This window comes from Petromyzon marinus, chromosome 15 (assembly GCF_048934315.1).
Source record: "Petromyzon marinus isolate PM22_M1 ecotype Great Lakes invasive population chromosome 15, UKy_Petmar_22M1.pri1.0, whole genome shotgun sequence".
Taxonomy (NCBI): Eukaryota; Metazoa; Chordata; class Hyperoartia; order Petromyzontiformes; family Petromyzontidae; genus Petromyzon; species Petromyzon marinus.
Genome location: NC_133681.1, coordinates 1,365,700 through 1,383,568, shown reverse-complemented (window position 1 = coordinate 1,383,568; position 17,869 = coordinate 1,365,700). Strand labels below are relative to the sequence as shown.

Genomic DNA, 17,869 nt, shown 5'->3' with positions numbered 1-17,869 from the left:
ACACTCAGACACGCCCGCATACTCAGACACACCCGCACACTCAGACACACCCGCACACTCAGACACACTCAGACACACCCGCATACTCAGACACACTCGCACACTCAGACACACTCAAACACACTCAGACACACCCGCACACTCAGACACACCCGCACACTCAGACACACCCGCATACTCAGACACACCCGCACACTCAGACACACCCGCACACTCAGACACACTCAGACACACCCGCATACTCAGACACACCCGCACACTCAGACACACCCGCACACTCAGACACACCCGCACACTCAGACACACCCGCTCACTCAGACACACCCGCACACTCAGACACACCCGCTCACTCAGACACACTCAGACACACCCGCACACTCAGACACACCCGCTCACTCAGACACACCCACACACTCAGACACACCCGCACACTCAGACACACCCGCTCACTCAGACACACCCACACACTCAGACACACCCGCTCACTCAGACACACTCAGACACACCCACACACTCACTCCGCGCTCATCCCAGCAGCAGCAGCGTTGAAGCGCGCGGGGAGCGGCGCCTCGAGGCGGTCACCGCTCACAGCGACAGAGACGCACGGCCAGAGAGAACCCCCTCCTCCCCCTCCTCCCCCTCCTCCCCCTCCTCCTCCTCCTCGCTTCCCCCAATCTCCCCGTCTCCCCTCGCTGTCCCCTGCTCCCCCACTGCCCACCCCTCCCTCCCTCCATCTCTCCCTCCCTATTCTTCCCACCTACCCACCCACCGTGCCTACCTCCTACCGACCGGCGCGATCCCACCTTGCATCCCCCTCCCTCTGCCTCCCTGTATCCCACCACCCCGCACCCTCCCTCCCGCCCACCATGCCTCCTCGCCTCCCTCTTTTCCTCTCTTCCTTCCCTCCCTCCCAGGGCTCCCCTCCCTCCCACCCACAATCCCTCCCTCCTCTCTCACCGTCTGCTAAGAGAGAGTGGGGAGGAGGCATAATAGAGACAATCAACACGAAACTGGTGGAGCGGTGGCGCTTCGGTTGGCGCAACACGCTGTGAGCCCGGCCACCTGAATTCAATTCCCGGTCGCGGTCGACATCAGTGGCGAGCGACATCTGAACCGAGTCACCTTGCCGCCACCTTAACCCCTCGAGTTTTCCACCAAATCGTGATTGAACAAGCGTGGTGTTCAATCGCTGCTGGATGAGAGGGATCTCATCCAGCAGTGGACTCACACGTGGGATGAAACGCTCGCGGAACCACAGAGATGTGACCGTGAGATCTAAACCGGGACGGGGTTTTGTGATCTCTTCCAAGAGTGCGGCAGAGCACTCCATGTGTGCAGTGTTTCGAGTCGTGAATTGGGGGCCTTGGCTTGCCCCTCGTGGGAAGTTGCCCCTGGGTTAGAGTCGGGGGTCGCGCCCACATACGAGGAGGTGGAACTCACAACAAACACTCCTCTTTGTGATTGACGTGCCTTTGTCACTCCACTGCTGGGTGATGGAATCCCCACGACGTGTCATTCACGGGGGGGGTTGTTTAACCATACTTCACCTCGCTGGTTAGTGCGGCTTGACAGCGTTGGGTGGGAGGGTGCCACAAGACCGGTTCAGCTCTCACTCGCCACTGATGTTAGCCGTGGCCGAGATCACTCGAGCTGAGATGTGTTCGTATTGCAGTGCGCCAACCACTGTGCCACCGCTCCTCCACAGGATACAAGGAATAGGCTAAATTACACAAAAAGCCGCACACACAACAAAGATGCCCCGTAGAGCCTCAACATACTTTGGGGGCAAGTGCTGTTAGAGAGCATAGACACACCCACACACAGACACACCCACACACAGACACACACAAACACACAGACACACCCACACACAGACACACACAAACACACAGACACACACCTAAAGGCACACACGCACGCAGCACAAAAACAAAGGTCCACCGTGTAGCCTTCGACACTGTTGGGGCAAGTTCTGTTAGCGAGCATCTATGAAGGCCGGCATCAGCACACGAGGGGGTTGGGTGGCCAACACCACGCCCGGCCGCCTTTGTCTCCCCAGTGTACACGTAGCACACAAAGACTCACCCACACAGACTCACACGCGCGTACACAAGACAACGATCCCCGTGGAGCCCCGTAGACTTGTGGGGCAATAGGAGTTATCGAGAAGCTTTCAAAGGACACAATGTTGGCGGCTGTGGGCACACCACGCCCGACCGCCTTTGTCTCCCCTGTGTCGATGTTGTCCACGCGGCAACAGGCACTCATTGAAGACGGAGTCGACTTCGGAGGAGGGGGGGAGTCCACAATCGGCGCGGATAAGCGCTGCTTGGCGTGAGCGCGACGCGCTGACCGCTGTGCCACCGCTCCCCACAATCGCTCCCCCCCCCTCTCTGAGACACACAGACACACACATACACACGCACAGACATAGACACACACACAGGCACACACAGACACACACGCAGACACACACAGACATAGACACACAGAGACACACACAGACATAGACACACACAGACATAGACACACAGACACACACACACGCAGACAGCCGCAAAGACACACACAGACACACACGCAGACAGACGCAAAGACACACACAGACACACACACAGGCACACACAGACACACACACAGACACACACAGACATAGACACACAGAGACACACACAGACATAGACACACAGACACACACGCAGACAGACGCAAAGTCACACACAGACATAGACACACACACGCAGACAGACGCAAAGACACACACAGACACACACGCAGACAGACGCAAAGTCACACACAGACATAGACACACACACGCAGACAGACGCAAAGACACACACAGACACACACACAGACAGACGCAAAGTCACACACAGACACACACGCGCGCGTCACCTCCCCACACTAAAACAACAACAACAATCATTATTGTCGCTGCTGTTGCCTTCACCAACATTTATTTCGCGGGCACGCAAAGTCGACGGACGCGCGCGATTCGTCTTGGAGCGACGTCAGCCGCGATGGACTAATTATTTATTTATTATCCCGCTCGTCCGTCTCGCCGCCACGTGACGCGCTGGGTGGCTCCCTCGCTGCGTCGCGCTCAGCTGCCTTGACCCCCCCTCCCCGCACCCCCCACCCCTCCGTCTCGCCCCCCCCACAACGTCCCTCTCCCTCCTTCTCTCCCCTCCCTCTCTCTCTTCTTTTTTGTGTTTTTAATGGCGTGGCGGAGACACGGGGCCCGCGGAGCGTGTAAAGTGGGTCGTGCGGAGCCAAGCGTGGCTCGCCGAGGGGCGGGGGTTGTGGGCGGAGGGGAGGGGCGATGGGGGATGGGAGCACGGGGGGGAGGGGCAGCTCGGAGTTGGCCGGGGGGGAGGTGCGGGGATTCATGGGATGACAGCTCGCCACTGCTGGGTGATGTGCTGGGTGCTGTACTGGGTGCTGTACTGCGTGGTGCTGTGCTAGGTGTTGCTGGGTGTTGTGCTGGGTGCTATGCTGGGTGCTGTACTGGGTGCTGTGCTAGGTGCTGTGTTGGGTGGTACTGGGTGGTGCTGGGTGATGTGCTGGGTGCTGTACTGGGTGCTGTGCTGGGTGGTGCTGGGTGTTGTACTGCGTGGTGCTGTGCTGGGAGTTGCTGGGTGTTGTGCTGGGTGTTGTGCTGGGTGTTGTGCTGGGTGTTGTACTGGGTGTTGTGCTGGGTGCTGTGCTGGGTGTTGTGCTGGGTGATGTGCTGGGTGATGTGCTGGGTGCTGTGCTGGGTGATGTGCTGGGTGTTGCTGGGTGCTGTGCTGGGTGTTGCTGGGTGCTGTACTGCGTGGTGCTGTGCTGGGTGTTGCTGGGTGACATCCTGAAAAGTGCTATTACCTATTGTATCTAACCCCTAATGATGTCTCTGATGACCAATGTTGAATGATGGCGAGGATGGTGCTTCTGTTTTCTTTAGTTTTGACGACAGTCGTGGTGGTGGTGTGGATGGTGGTCATGCCGTGCCGGCCTTCATAGGTGCTACTCGCTAACAGCACTTGCTCCTGCAGTCTGTTAAGGCTATACGGGGGATCTTTGTCTTTAATGGTGATGATGGCGGTGGTGGTGTTGTTGGTTAGCGCGCTGTGCTTCGAACCCAGCGACCCGAGTTCGATTCCTGCTCACGGCCAACACCAATGACGATTATCTGAATCGGTCCTGGGCTTCCCCTAGGTCGACTCAGCCTCAAATTAGTACCAAGTGCTGTGTGTAAACATCGCCACTGGGGAGACAAAGGTCGTGGTGCTGGCTACCCACACCCTCGTGTGCATTGTCAGCTTTAATAGATGCTCGCTCACCGCATTTACTCCAAAATTCTGCAAAGGTTATACGGCGTATTTTTGTATTTGGTGGTGGTGATGATGGTGGTGGTGATGACAACATTATAATGATGGTTTTAACGATGATGGGAACTCTATCAGAGTGGTAACCAATGAGGTAACAATCGCCCCACGCTCTCAGGGATTCCACAATTTATCACGTGATCGATATAATAACACTGTAACTAAAAAAGTGTTCCTGGGTACTAAGTGTTATTTCCTAATTGCTGACGCCTCAAAAGAACATAACATGGCTATTATTCCCCACAAACTTTGCTTTTGTGACCAGGACATTGATATTTTGAAATGTACCTATTTTCAATGAGAAAACGTGGTGTGCATTTGTGTCTTTCGTTCGATAAAGTCCTGGCCACAAAAGCAAAGTTTGTGGGGAATAATAGCCATTTTCTGTACTTTTGAGGCATTAGCAGTAAAAAAAATAACAACAAAAATTGTGTTACGTAGTGTATAATCGATACTTCTCTCCGGCCTCGTGTTCCTCGCCTGCCCCGTCTCGTTTGTAAAGTTCTGCCTCTCCGCCTGTGGCAAAACCCCCCAAAAAACAAGCATCATTAGCATCTAATTTGCATATCATTTGCATGTATGCTAATGAGTTGGCAAGTGGCGCGCAGCGTAAACACCACGACCTCCACGCGCGAAAGGGGAGCGCGTGTCTAAGTGGCCAGACGTTTCGGGCAACGACCCCCCTGCTCTTACCAGGGTTCATCAAGGAAGGAAAAGCTTCGCCGAGTGTCTCGCCACTTTTGCTCAGCAGGGTTTCGCCAGTGACCGCAGTGAGTGGGTGATGCTTACTTTGACATTTTTATTTGTTTTTTTAACATGGCAAATTTTGGACCGTGACCCCGGCACGCAACGATCCTCCACCTCCTCTCGCGAACGGCTTCCACGGAATCTCGAACGTCCACTGCTAAGCGACACGGCGCATAGTTTTTGTTATCGTTCATTCACCCGCAGTATTGACCAGAGCGGCCGCTGAAATTCGAACCGCAAACCTTTGCAAGAACAATGACAGCCACACGAATAACAGCCACAACAATAACAGGCGCAACCATTACAACATTAACAGCCGCGGCAATATCGCACCTCCCATGAGCACGGTTGGCTACGTACGGTGCGAATCCAGTTCAACATACATACACACAACAGCCACAACAACAACAGCCACAACAACAACAGCCACAACAACAACAGCCACAACGGGGATGTTGTGTCCGCTGTCTTCAGCTTTTCAGACGCTCCGAGGAAGGGGAGCGCGAATCAGCCCCGCCCCTCTCGTCCCCTCAGCCCCGCCCCTCTGCTCCCCACAGCCCCGCCCCTCTGCTCCCCACAGCCCCTCCCCTCCCATCCACATCACCGTCACGCATCGCCAAGTTACGCCACGCACGCATGCACACACACACGGATACACACACACGGATGCACACACACACACTGATGCATACTCACACACACTGATACACACACACACTGATACACACACACACTGATGCATACTCACACACACTGACACACACACACTGATGCATACTCACACACACTGACACACACACTGATGCATACTCACACACACTGACACACACTGATGCATACTCACACACACTGATACACACACACACTGATGCATACTCACACACACTGATACACACACACTGATGCATACTCACACACACTGATACACACACACACTGATGCATACTCACACACACTGATGCATACTCACACACACTGACACACACACACTGATACACACACACTGATGCATACTCACACACACTGACACACACACACTGATACACACACACTGATGCATACTCACACACACTGACACACACACACTGATACACACACACTGATACACACACACACTGATACATACTCACACACGCACACGGATGCACACGGATGCACACTCACACTAATGCACCAACACACATCAGCATGCACACTTACACACACACTGATGCACGCACGCACACACACACCGATGCATACTCACACACACTGATACACACACACACTGATGCACGCACGCACACACACACCGATGCGCACACACGCACACATCTTGCACGCGCATGCACAGACACGCGCTCACTCACTAACAGATGCACAGTCACACACAGTCACACTCACGTGCGCACAAACAGTCACGCACATGCACTCGAAAACAAAGTCATACAAAAACAAAGATTCCCTGCATAGCCTTATAGAATGTTGGGACAAGTCTCACTATTCGCGAGCACCTTCGAAGGCCACAACGTCACACGAGTGGTGGTGTTAATGGTGTGGTCAATGCCATGCCCGGCCGCACACCCAGACACTCACACACGCAGTCACACACTCACTCGCTCACACACACACGCAGTCACACACACTATCACACACTCACTCGCTCACACACACACGCAGTCACACACGCAGTCACACACTCACTCGCTCACACACACACGCAGTCACACACACAGTCACACACTCACTCGCTCACGCACGCAGTCACACACACACATTAAAAGACAAAGGTCCCCCGTATATCCTTAACAGACTGTAGGGGCAAGTGCTGTTAGCGAACACCTATGAAGGCCGGCACGGCACACGAGGGGAAGGGGAGCCAGCACTATGCACGACCGCCTTTGTCTCCCCAGTGGCGATTTTTACACACCAGGTACGCATTTGAGGCTGAGTCGACCTAGGGGAAACCCAGGACCGGTCCAGATAATCGTCACTGGGTGTTGGTGGCCGTGAGCGGGATTCGAACCCCGGCCGCCGGGTTCGTAGCGCAGCGTAGCGCTAACCGCTGCACTACCGCTCCAACGCGCCCGCACGCTCACCCACCTATCACAACACATCCCTCCTACACTCGCACGCACAGTCACAGACACAGTCACGCGCCCGCACGCATCCACCCGGTCGCACACACAGTGACAGTCACACACTCACAGTCGCGCACGCGTGCGCGCGCGCTCTGCGCTCTTCCCGAGTCCCGTTCGCTCCTCGCTTCTCGGCCACCGCCGCTATAAATCTATTTATATCGCTTTCCAGGTCACTGCGATCGATGGCAGCAATGACAAAAGCGCATTCCATCTGTAAGATAGCTTAATAGCACACAACTAATTGGCGAGGCGCCGCCAAGTTTGAAGCAAATAAGAACACAACTCGCCTGTGTTTGGTGTGCGCGAACAAAATTGCTGCTGTCTACCCACGGCATCACCACCATCACCACCACCACCATCACCACCACCATCACCACCACCACCACTCACCACCACCACCACCATCACCACCACCATCACCACCACCACCACCATCACCACCACCACCATCACCACCATCACCACCACCACTCACCACCACCACCACCACTCACCACCACCACCATCACCACCACCACCACTCACCACCATCACCACCACCACCATCACCACCACCACCACCATCACCACCACCATCATCACCACCACCATCATCACCACCACCATCACCACCACCACCACCACCACTCACCACCACCATCACCACCATCACCACCATCACCACCACCACCACTCACCACCATCACCACCATCACCACCACCACCACCACCCACCCACTCACTCACCTCCCTCCACCATATCACCACCATCACCACCATCACCACCATCATCACCACCACCACCACCACCACCCACTCACTCTCCTCCCTCCACCACCATCACCACCATCACCACCACCATCACCACCACCATCACCACCCACTCACTCACCTCCCTCCACCACCATCACCACCACCATCACCACCATCCCCACTACCATCACCACCACCACCACCCACTCACTCACCTCCCTCCACCACCATCACCACCATCACCACCATCATCACCACCATCACCACCATCATCACCACCACCACCCACTCACCTCCCTCCACCACCATCACCACCATCATCACCACCACCACCATCACCACCATCATCACCACCACACACTCACTCACCTCCCTCCACCACCATCACCACCACCATCACCACCATCACCACCATTACCACCACCACCCACTCACTCACCTCCCTCTACCACCACCCACTCACCTCCCTCCACCACCATCACCACCTCCATCACCACCACCACACACTCACTCACCTCCCTCCGCCACCACCACCCACTCACTCACCTCCTTCCACCACCACCACCCACTCACCTCCCTCCACCACCAACTCTATCACCACTATCATTACCATCACCACCTCCATCGCCACCACCACCCACTCACTCACCTCACTCTACCACCAATTCTATCACCACCACCACCACCACCACCCACTCACTCACCTCCATAACCACCAACTCACTCACTCACCTCATCACCACCACCACCCACTCACTCACCTCACTCTACCCCCAACTCCATCACCACCACCACCACCCACTCACTCAATCACCTTCTACCACCACCGACTCACCTCCCTCCACCACCAACTCTATCACCACCACCACCCACTCACTCACCTCACTCTACCACCAATTCTATCATCACCACCACCACCACCACCCACTCAATCACCTCCATAACCACCAACTCACTCACTCACCTTCTACTACCACCACCACCCACTCACTCACCTCCCTCCACCACCAACTCTATCACCACCACCACCACCATCATCACCACCTCCACCACTGCACAGCTCCATTTTGTTGGGAGCGGATTAGACAATCTGTGTGTCTAGCCATCACCACAATCACCGGCACCACCACCATCAGCACCACCACCATCAGCACCACCACCAGAACCCCCCACACAACCTTCGTTTTGAAAGGGGGGGGGGGGGTTCTCTCCCTCTCTCTCTCGCGGCGCGCAGCTCTTTTCACGCACAACAATTTTACTATAGCCGCTGGCAATTATTTGCGAGCGTCTCCTCGGCCTCCGTCCGCCGAGTCACCGTCGACCGACCGAGCGAATCCGCCCGGGCCCCCCGACCGTGAAGTTCCCATTACTCTCGTCTCGGGCGGTCGCCCCGCCTGGCCCAGGGATAATGATGTGTTGTTTCTTGCCGGCATAATCTGTCATGCGTGCCTCCTACGACCAAGCTCGCATTTCTCCTTGTTCTTATTTTTTTTATACGTTTCTCGTTTCCCCGTGGTCGCGGGCGCGGAAAGAAGAGAGAGGAGAGAGAGAGGAGGAGGAGGAGGGAGACGCCGCGACGTGGAGAGCGCTCCTCCGATCCGCTCGCTCGCCACCAAGAGAGAGAGTACGCAGAGGAGCGGTGCGTTACATCGCTGTTGTTATTCTTTATACATCGTTACTGCTACTATTATTATTGTTGCTGCTGCTGTTGTTGTTTAGGGTGAACATGTAGCGACGGAGAAGAAGGGAGGGGGTAAGAGGATAAGAGGAAGAGGAGGTCAAGAAGGGGGGAGACCATCATCAGAGGAGGAGGTTAAAGAGTGAAGAGGGCGCGAGGTGGAGGAGGAGGTAGCGAGCAGAGTTTGTAACGCACGGGGCAGGGGGAGGAGGACAGAAGTTGAAAAGGAGGAGGACCCCAAGAAGAGGAGGGGATAGAGGAGAACAACAACAACAACAGGAAGAGGAGGAGGACAACAAGTAAACGAGGAGGACAAAGAGGAGGAGGGAGCGCGCTCGCTGCGCGCCCGTGCGGCAGCGCGCGGCGCCTCCTCCGCTGCTGATGGGAGACGCGGGGCGAGGCGCTCGGCGAGCGCAGCGGAGCTGAGAGGCGGCGACTCGCGACCCGGGGATTGGGGATCGGGGATCAGGGGATCGGGGGATCGGGGGATTGGGGGATCGGCGGATCAGGGGATTGGGGGAACGGCGCACAGCCCGGAGAGGTCCTCTTGGAACTTCTCGGGAACCCTGAGAATTCTAGGACCCCATCAACCCTCCACGCCCCCCCGCCTCGTCTTAGAACCGCTGTAGAACTGCTCGCAACTCCCGCTGGAACTGCTTGGGATCGTTGATATGTCCAGATCCCCTTGATCCCCTCTGGAACCCCTTGGGACCCCTTGGAACTCCTCGATTCTTGTTTGCAACTTGGGACTCGTAGGCTTCCTCCGCAAACCCCGTGTAACTATTTGGAACTTCTACAGCCGCCTGGAAGCGATTGAAATCTCAGGTCTCCCAAGACCCATTTTGGAATCTGTTGGAAGTCTTCGGACTTCGAGAACCCCCTCCTCCTGCAAGCTGTAGATCCCCTCTGGAACTCCTTGGAACTTCTACACCAACCAGAACCGCTTGCAACTTCGGAACTGCGAGAGGCTCTCGGAACTTCTTGGAATCTTTTGGAACCCCAACAAGTCTACTCCACATCCACCGGGCTCCCCCCACCCCGCCCCCCCCCCAATCTCGCCCCTCCCCTCGCCTTGAGGAGCCGTCAACGCGGACGCGCAGAGGTGAGAGAGAGAGAGAGAGAAAAATAACTTAGCGGGGAGTGGGGAGAGGAAGGAGGCGGTGGGTGCTGTGTTGTAGGGTGGTGAGAGTGGTGGTGTGTGTGTGTTTGGGAGGGTGGTGAGTGTGTGTGTTGGGGAGGGTGGTGAGTGTGTGTGTGTTTGGGAGGGTGGTGTGTGTGTGTGTTGGGGAGGGTGGTGAGAGTGTGTGTGTGTTGGGGAGGGTGGTGAGAGTGGTGTGTGTGTGTTGGGGAGGGTGGTGAGAATGGTGGGGTGTGTGTGTAGGTGTGTGTTGGGGATGGTGGTGAGGTGTGTGTATGGGTGTGTGTTGGGGAGGGTGGAGAGAGTGGTGAGTGTGTGTGGGTGTGTGTTGGGGAGGGTGGTGGGGGTGGTGGGATGTGTGTGTGGGTGTGTGTTGGGGAGGGTGGTGGGGATGGTGGTGAGTGTGGGTGTGTCTTGGGGATGGTGGTGGGGGTGGAGCGGTAGAGTAGCGGTGAGCGCGCTGCGCTACGTATCCAGCGAGCCGAGTTCGATTCCCGCTTACGGCTAACACTATTGACGACTATCTGAATCCCTCCTGAACCTCCCTGTGCACGAGTGTATGTTGAACTTATCTCGCACCGTGCGTAGCCAACCGTGCTAAACGGGTATGCGATTAGGTTGGCTCAGCCTCAAATAAGTTCCTGGGGCGGTGTGCAAAACATCGCCACTGGGGAGACAAAAGCGGCCGGGAGTGGTGCTGGCCACCCATCCGCTCGTGTGACGTGCCGGCCTTCATAGTTACTACTCGCTAACAGCACTTGCCCCAACAGTCTGTTACAGGTTATACAGGGGATCTTTGTCTGTGTCTGTGTGTGTCTGTGTGTGTGTCTGTGTGTGTGTGGTTGCGGCGGTGAGGTTAGTGGCGTGCGTGGATTATTGCATTCTTTGTCATTGTGGTTGATGGCGGTTGTGTCAGCGGGACAGGTGGTGGTGGTGGTGAAGTGTTGTGGGGTGGTAGTGCGGGTTGTGTGTTGCTGCTGCTGCTGGTTGTAGTGCTGTTATTGTGTCTATGGAATGACGGTAGTCCTGGTACCGGCAGACGATCTGAATCCGATTTCACCGCTCCATCTCACCAGGATTCATTGCCCTCTGGGGCACCCTCCATCCCTTAGGTTGCCACTCCATCCTCATCATCATCGTCGTCGTCATTGTTATTTATTTACTTATTCCATCCATAACTGGGACACAAACCCGGGTCGTGACTCGCTCTCTCACCCCGCGTGGCGGGTAGTTCACTGCGGGTCACTCGGAGCCTGCAGACCCCAGAGACACGCACAGCCCATTGAGAGGAGATCGCTCTCCCGCCCCCCTCTCTCTCTCCCTCTCTCTCTCTACCTCTCCCTCCGTCTCCGCCTCTCTCTGGCGGGGTTAGCGTTGTCCCCTCTGTTAAATTGTTTGTTTAGAATTGGTCCTAACAGTAATAACAACAGCAACGCACGACAACATTGTTGCTACCGTTTACAGCCATAGGTATGCTTCGCCATACTTCACCACGCTGGTCAGCCCTGGAAATACGATGCTATTGATGATGACAATATATACTCCGAATACACAGAGTGCACCACTCGTGAGATAAAAGTCCACACACCAGGTGATGATGATGATGGGGTGGTGGTGCCAATGGTGTTGTTGGTCGTGGGGATTGTGGTGATGGTGATAATGATAGTAGTGATTATATTTATGGTGATGATGATGGTGATTATGGAGGTATCGGTGATCATGGTGATGCTGTTGATGTTAAGAGTGGCGATGGCGATGATGATCGTGGAATTGATGATGTTGATAATGGCGTTCGTCGTAGTGTTTGTCGATGGTGTTAATGATGATGTGTTGATGGTGGTGATGGTGTTGATGGTGGTGATGGTGGTGATGGTGGTGATGGTGGTGATAGTAGTGATGGTAGTGATGGTGGTGATGGTGGTGATGGTGGTGATGATGGTGATGGTGGTAATGGTAGTGATGGTGGTGATGGTGGTAATGGTAGTGATGGTGGTGATGGTAGTGATGGTAGTGATGGTGGTGATGGTGGTGGTGATGGTAGTGATGGTGGTGATGGTGGTGATGGTAGTGATGGTGGTGATGGTGGTGATGATGGTGATGGTAGTGATGGTGGTGATAGTAGTGATGGTGGTGATGGTGTTGATGGTGGTGATGGTGGTGATGGTGATGATGGTAGTGATGGTAGTGGTGGTGGTGATGGTGTTGATGGTGGTGATGGTGGTGATGGTGTTGATGGTGGTGATGGTGGTGATGGTGTTGATGGTGGTGATGGTGGTAGTGATGGTGGTGATGGTGGTGTTGGTAGTGATGGTGGTGATGCTGTTGATGGTGGTGATGGTGCTGATGGAAGTGATGTTCTTGGCGTTTGTCGGTGTTGGTGGTAGCGGGTCTCTGTTGAATTCCCGCGTGTGTGTTGGGGGATGGGGGAAGGGGGAGACAAAGGCGGCCGGGCGTGGTGCTGGCGACCCACCCCCTCGTGTGCTGTGCCTGCCCTCATAGCTGCTACTCGCGAACAGCACTTGGCCCAAATTCATGTCAGGGCTATACGGGGGATCTTTATCTTTGTGGGGATATACACGGGGAGCGCTGACGCAGTGGTTAGCGCACGGCGACGTTGGGCCACCCGAGTTGTCCTCCCGGCCACGGTCAACATCACTGACGAATATCTGAACTCGTCTGTGGCTTCTAGGTTGACTGAGTCTCAACCTTGCGGTGTGTGAACATCAGCACTGGGGAGACGAAGACGGCCGTGCGTGGGTCCTGGCCGCTTCACCCCGCCCCCCGCCCCCCCATTCTTGCCTTCATAGATGTTCGCTATAAGCACTTGCCCTAATCGTCAAATCGAGGCTATACGGGTGATCTTTGTCGTTGCAGCTCACAGTTCCTCGTGTGATGTGTGTGGTGTCATTAATAGGTGGCTCGCTATCGGCACTTGCCCCACCCGTCTTTTAACGGCTATGTGGGGGATCTTTGGTGTGAGTGCCGACATCATAGGTGCTCGCTTATGGCACTTGCCCCTACAGTCTGCGAAGGCTATACGGGGGCGCTTTGTCTGTGTGACACGCGTGCGTGTGACGCGCACGCGTGTCACACGAGCTGTAGAACACCGCGATAGCACAGTCCCACGACTGAACGCGCTCTCTCTCTCCTCTCTCTCTCTCTCCTTTTTTACGATCAGAGGAAACAAGAAGATGCTCAGTGTAGTCGGCACTTTGCTTAGTTCATAATTTCGTATTTTTTAATGTTTTGCTTTATGTACCCCCCCCCCCCCCCACCATTTAAATGAAAGACCCAACAATTGTTTTTAATTACGACAAGTGCTGCATCTGCACCCAGCCCTCCTCGAAGTCCTACGGCCTCCGACGGGTAGCTTATATCTGCATGCAGAGCTCTCCGTCATCTGCCACCGAGCACACGGCCTCCTCAAGCACCCACTGCTCCTTGAAGGCCGGCACGGCGTGGGTCAGCCGTGCATGGCGGAACTCCAGCCACACCCTGGCTCCGACCAGAGCGCGGAAGATGCCCAGGCTGCTGGCCGGACGTTGCCCCTCCAGGGCCACCTTCCTCGCCCTGTACACGGCGAGCTTGGCATAGCCGAAGAGCACGTTGACCAGCCCCTGAAGATGTTGGGGTCCATCGCCCTTCGGGTATCCACAGATGAGGACCGTCGGGGAGAAGTGGAGGCTGCACCTTAGGAGGATGTTTCTCAGGACCTTGAACAGCGAGTCCAGGCTCTTGCACTCCACGTATTGGTGCGCCTTCGTCTCCACTTTACCGCAGAACCGGCACTCCGGGGACGTGTCGGTGAAGCACGCCAGGGAGACGTTGGTGGTGATGGTGCCGTGGGCGATGCTCCAGCTGAGGTCGTCGATGCGGTTGTACGTCGGGCTGCAGTAGAGTTGCCTCCAGCGAGGCCTCTCCGGAGAGACGCAGGACAGGGCTTTCCTCCAGGCATGGCCCTTGTGGCTCCTCAGGGTGTCCTGTTGGTGGAACCGGACCATGTAGGAGTAGAGCACCTTCCTCTTTACATTTGCGAAGGCCACCTCAGGCAGGTCTTCCAGCCGGCACAGGTGTTTTTTTAATGCTTTGCTTTATGTAACCCCGCCCCCCCCCCCCTTTTTAAATGAAAGATTTAACAAAAGATTTCTCGCTCTGCTCTCCTTACTCCTTCCCTCTCTCTCTCTACCCCCCTCTATGCCCCCTCTCTCCTCTATCTCTCTCCTCTCTCTCCTCACTCTCCCTTCACTCTTATCTCCCAACTCTCTCCACGTATCTCCCTGCACCTTTTTCTGCTCTCTTCTCATTTCTCCACTCTACCGTCTGCCCTCTACTCTCTCCCCTTTCCTTATCCCCATTTCCTCTGCCCCGTCTCTCTCTCTTGGCTCTCTCCCCTCTCTTGGCTCTCCCCTCTCTCTGCTCCAATCGTCCCTCTTATCCCTTCTTTCATGTCCTCTCCCTTTGCTATCGCTGTTCCCCTCTCTTCTCCCTCCACACTCTCGCCCCCCTCCCCCTCTCGACTTCCCCCCCCCCATCGCCTCCCCCCCCCCTCTTGACTTCCCCCATCGCCCCTCCCCCCCCTTCTCGACTCCCTCCACCCCCCACACTCCGCTTCAAACCTCAGCTCCCCACGCTTCGCGCTCGATGAGTTTTGGATTCCTGCAGCAAGATTCGAGCGAGCAACCCGGCGGGGACTTTTAATTTGTGAAGAAACGCCGCGGGTGTCGCGTGGAGGGGCGGACCAGGGGGGAGGGGGTACGTGAGGGGCGGGGGGATGCGAGGGGGGGGGGTTATGTGAAATTCCTTGACGAGTTAAAATAAATTAAAAAAACCTTCATTCACAAATTTTTCCCCTCCGCTCTGATGTGAACCTGACCCTAAGGAATTACTAAGCCCCCCCGTCATAGGAATGTGGAATTCCCACAAATGTCACGTGGCTGTAAACGGGAGACGAGTCCCCTCCCACGCTCATTTGAGCCTCGCAAAGATGACACCGGGAGATTTTTGCTGCGTGTGTTTATGTTGATGTGTGTATGTTAATGTGTGTATGTTGATGTGTGTATGTTGATGTGTTTATGTTGATGTGTGTATGTTGATGTGTGTATGTTGATGTGTGTATGTTGATGTATGTATGGTGATGTGTGTATGTTGATGTGTGTATGTTGATGTGTGTATGTTGATGTGTGTATGTTGATGTATGTATGTTGATGTGTGTATGTTGATGTGTGTATGTTGATGTGTGTATGTTGATGTGTTTATGTTGATGTGTGTATGTTGATGTGTGTATGTTGATGTGTGTATGTTGATGTATGTATGGTGATGTGTGTATGTTGATGTGTGTATGTTGATGTGTGTATGTTGATGTGTGTATGTTGATGTATGTATGTTGATGTGTGTATGTTGATGTGTGTATGTTGATGTGTGTATGTTGATGTGTGTATGTTGATGTGTGTATGTTGATGTGTGTATGTTGATGTGTGTATGTTGATGTATGTATGGTGATGTGTGTATGTTGATGTATGTATGTTGATGTGTGTATGTTGATGTATGTATGTTGATGTGTGTATGTTGATGTGTGTATGTTGATGTGTGTATGTTGATGTATGTATTTTGATGTGTGTATGTTGATGTGTGTATGTTGATGTGTGTATGTTGATGTGTGTATGTTGATGTGTGTATGTTGATGTGTGTATGTTGATGTATGTATGTTGATGTGTGTATGTTGATGTGTGTATGTTGATGTATGTATGGTGATGTGTGTATGTTGATGTGTGTATGTTGATGTGTGTATGTTGATGTGTGTATGTTGATGTGTGTATGTTGATGTGTGTATGTTGATGTGTGTATGTTGATGTGTGTATGTTGATGTGTGTATGTTGATGTGTGTATGTTGATGTGTGTATGTTGATGTGTGTATGTTGATGTGTGTATGTTGATGTGTGTATGTTGATGTGTGTATGTTGATGTTTGTATGTTGATGTGTGTATGTTGATGTGTGTATGTTGATGTGTGTATGTTGATGTTTGTATGTTGATGTGTGTATGTTGATGTGTGTATGTTGATGTGTGTATGTTGATGTGTGTCTGTTGGTGTGTGTATGTTGATGTGTGTATGTTGATGTGTGTATGTTGATGTGTGTATGTTGATGTATGTATGTTGATGTATGTATGTTGATGTATGTATGTTGATGTATGTATGTTGATGTATATATGTTGAACTTATTTCGCACCGTACGTAGCCAACCATGCTAATCGGAGGCGCGTGGGAATTTCAGTGAAACGAGAGGACTCGTTGGGGCAGGAGGATGCGAGGACACGCGCGGGTGTGGTTCAGGACAAGCGCAGCGGTGGTTGTTGAGAGAAGTTTGGCAGGACGTGACGTGGGCACACGGGACAGACAATAGTGCCCGGGTGGTCGAGACCCACCGCGGAGTGGCAGCCCAAGGAGGCGAAACGCCACCTTAGGAGGACGATCACGGCGGAGATGGAGGGATGAGGAAAAGGGCTTCTTGTGGGAGGCCTTCATCCAGCAGTTGATAGATCATGGCTGGTGCTGCTGCTGATGATAACGTAACGACGGAGGCCTCTGCGTGTGTATATGTGAGGCATGGCACGAGCCTCGTGATGATTCCGTCAGCTACGTTGGAGCGATATCGGTCAAATATTTGGCACCTAATGGGGCATGAGTTTGACAAGCGGGGAGTTCCAGACCTTGGGTGCAACAGAGGAGAGTGAGCGACCCCCCTACCACCACACTCAGTGGTTGGGAAAACAGACGTGAAACCCGCGCGTTCACAGACTCGACCTACTGCGCAGCCATCCTCACAACCGCTTGTTAAAACTTTCCCCCACGGTTCACACGGGGCTCACGTGGATATTTAGGCGCTGTGCATTTCCAGACGGTTTCACGTGAAGTCCTGTGATCTTTCTGATTTACGATTAAAATTTGCGGCCAGCCCACTTGCAGCGGAGATGAGAGGAGAGACGGATGCACAAGCCAGACGCGTAGTCGGGTGAGAGAGAGGTGCTGAGCAGACAGCGACGACCTGGTGGAGAGTAATTGGCTTTGCTTCTGTTAATGAGTTCGTTAT

General features: G+C 54.2%; 1 protein-coding gene across 2 annotated transcripts in view; it reads left to right on the top strand.

Annotated features, from left to right (window-relative positions):
* Positions 1-9,494: 9,494 nt before the first annotated feature.
* The window catches only part of KLHL14 (kelch like family member 14), a 42,209-nt gene continuing 33,834 nt past the window's right edge, over positions 9,495-17,869 (top strand). The window contains exon 1 of one of the 2 annotated variants that reach the window (XM_076067186.1): positions 9,495-9,605. The gene's annotated coding sequence lies outside the window, so the exon portion shown is untranslated. Of the gene's footprint in view, positions 9,606-10,125; positions 10,747-17,869 lie in introns of those variants that run through there. The other variant, XM_076067187.1, reaches the window with a different exon arrangement.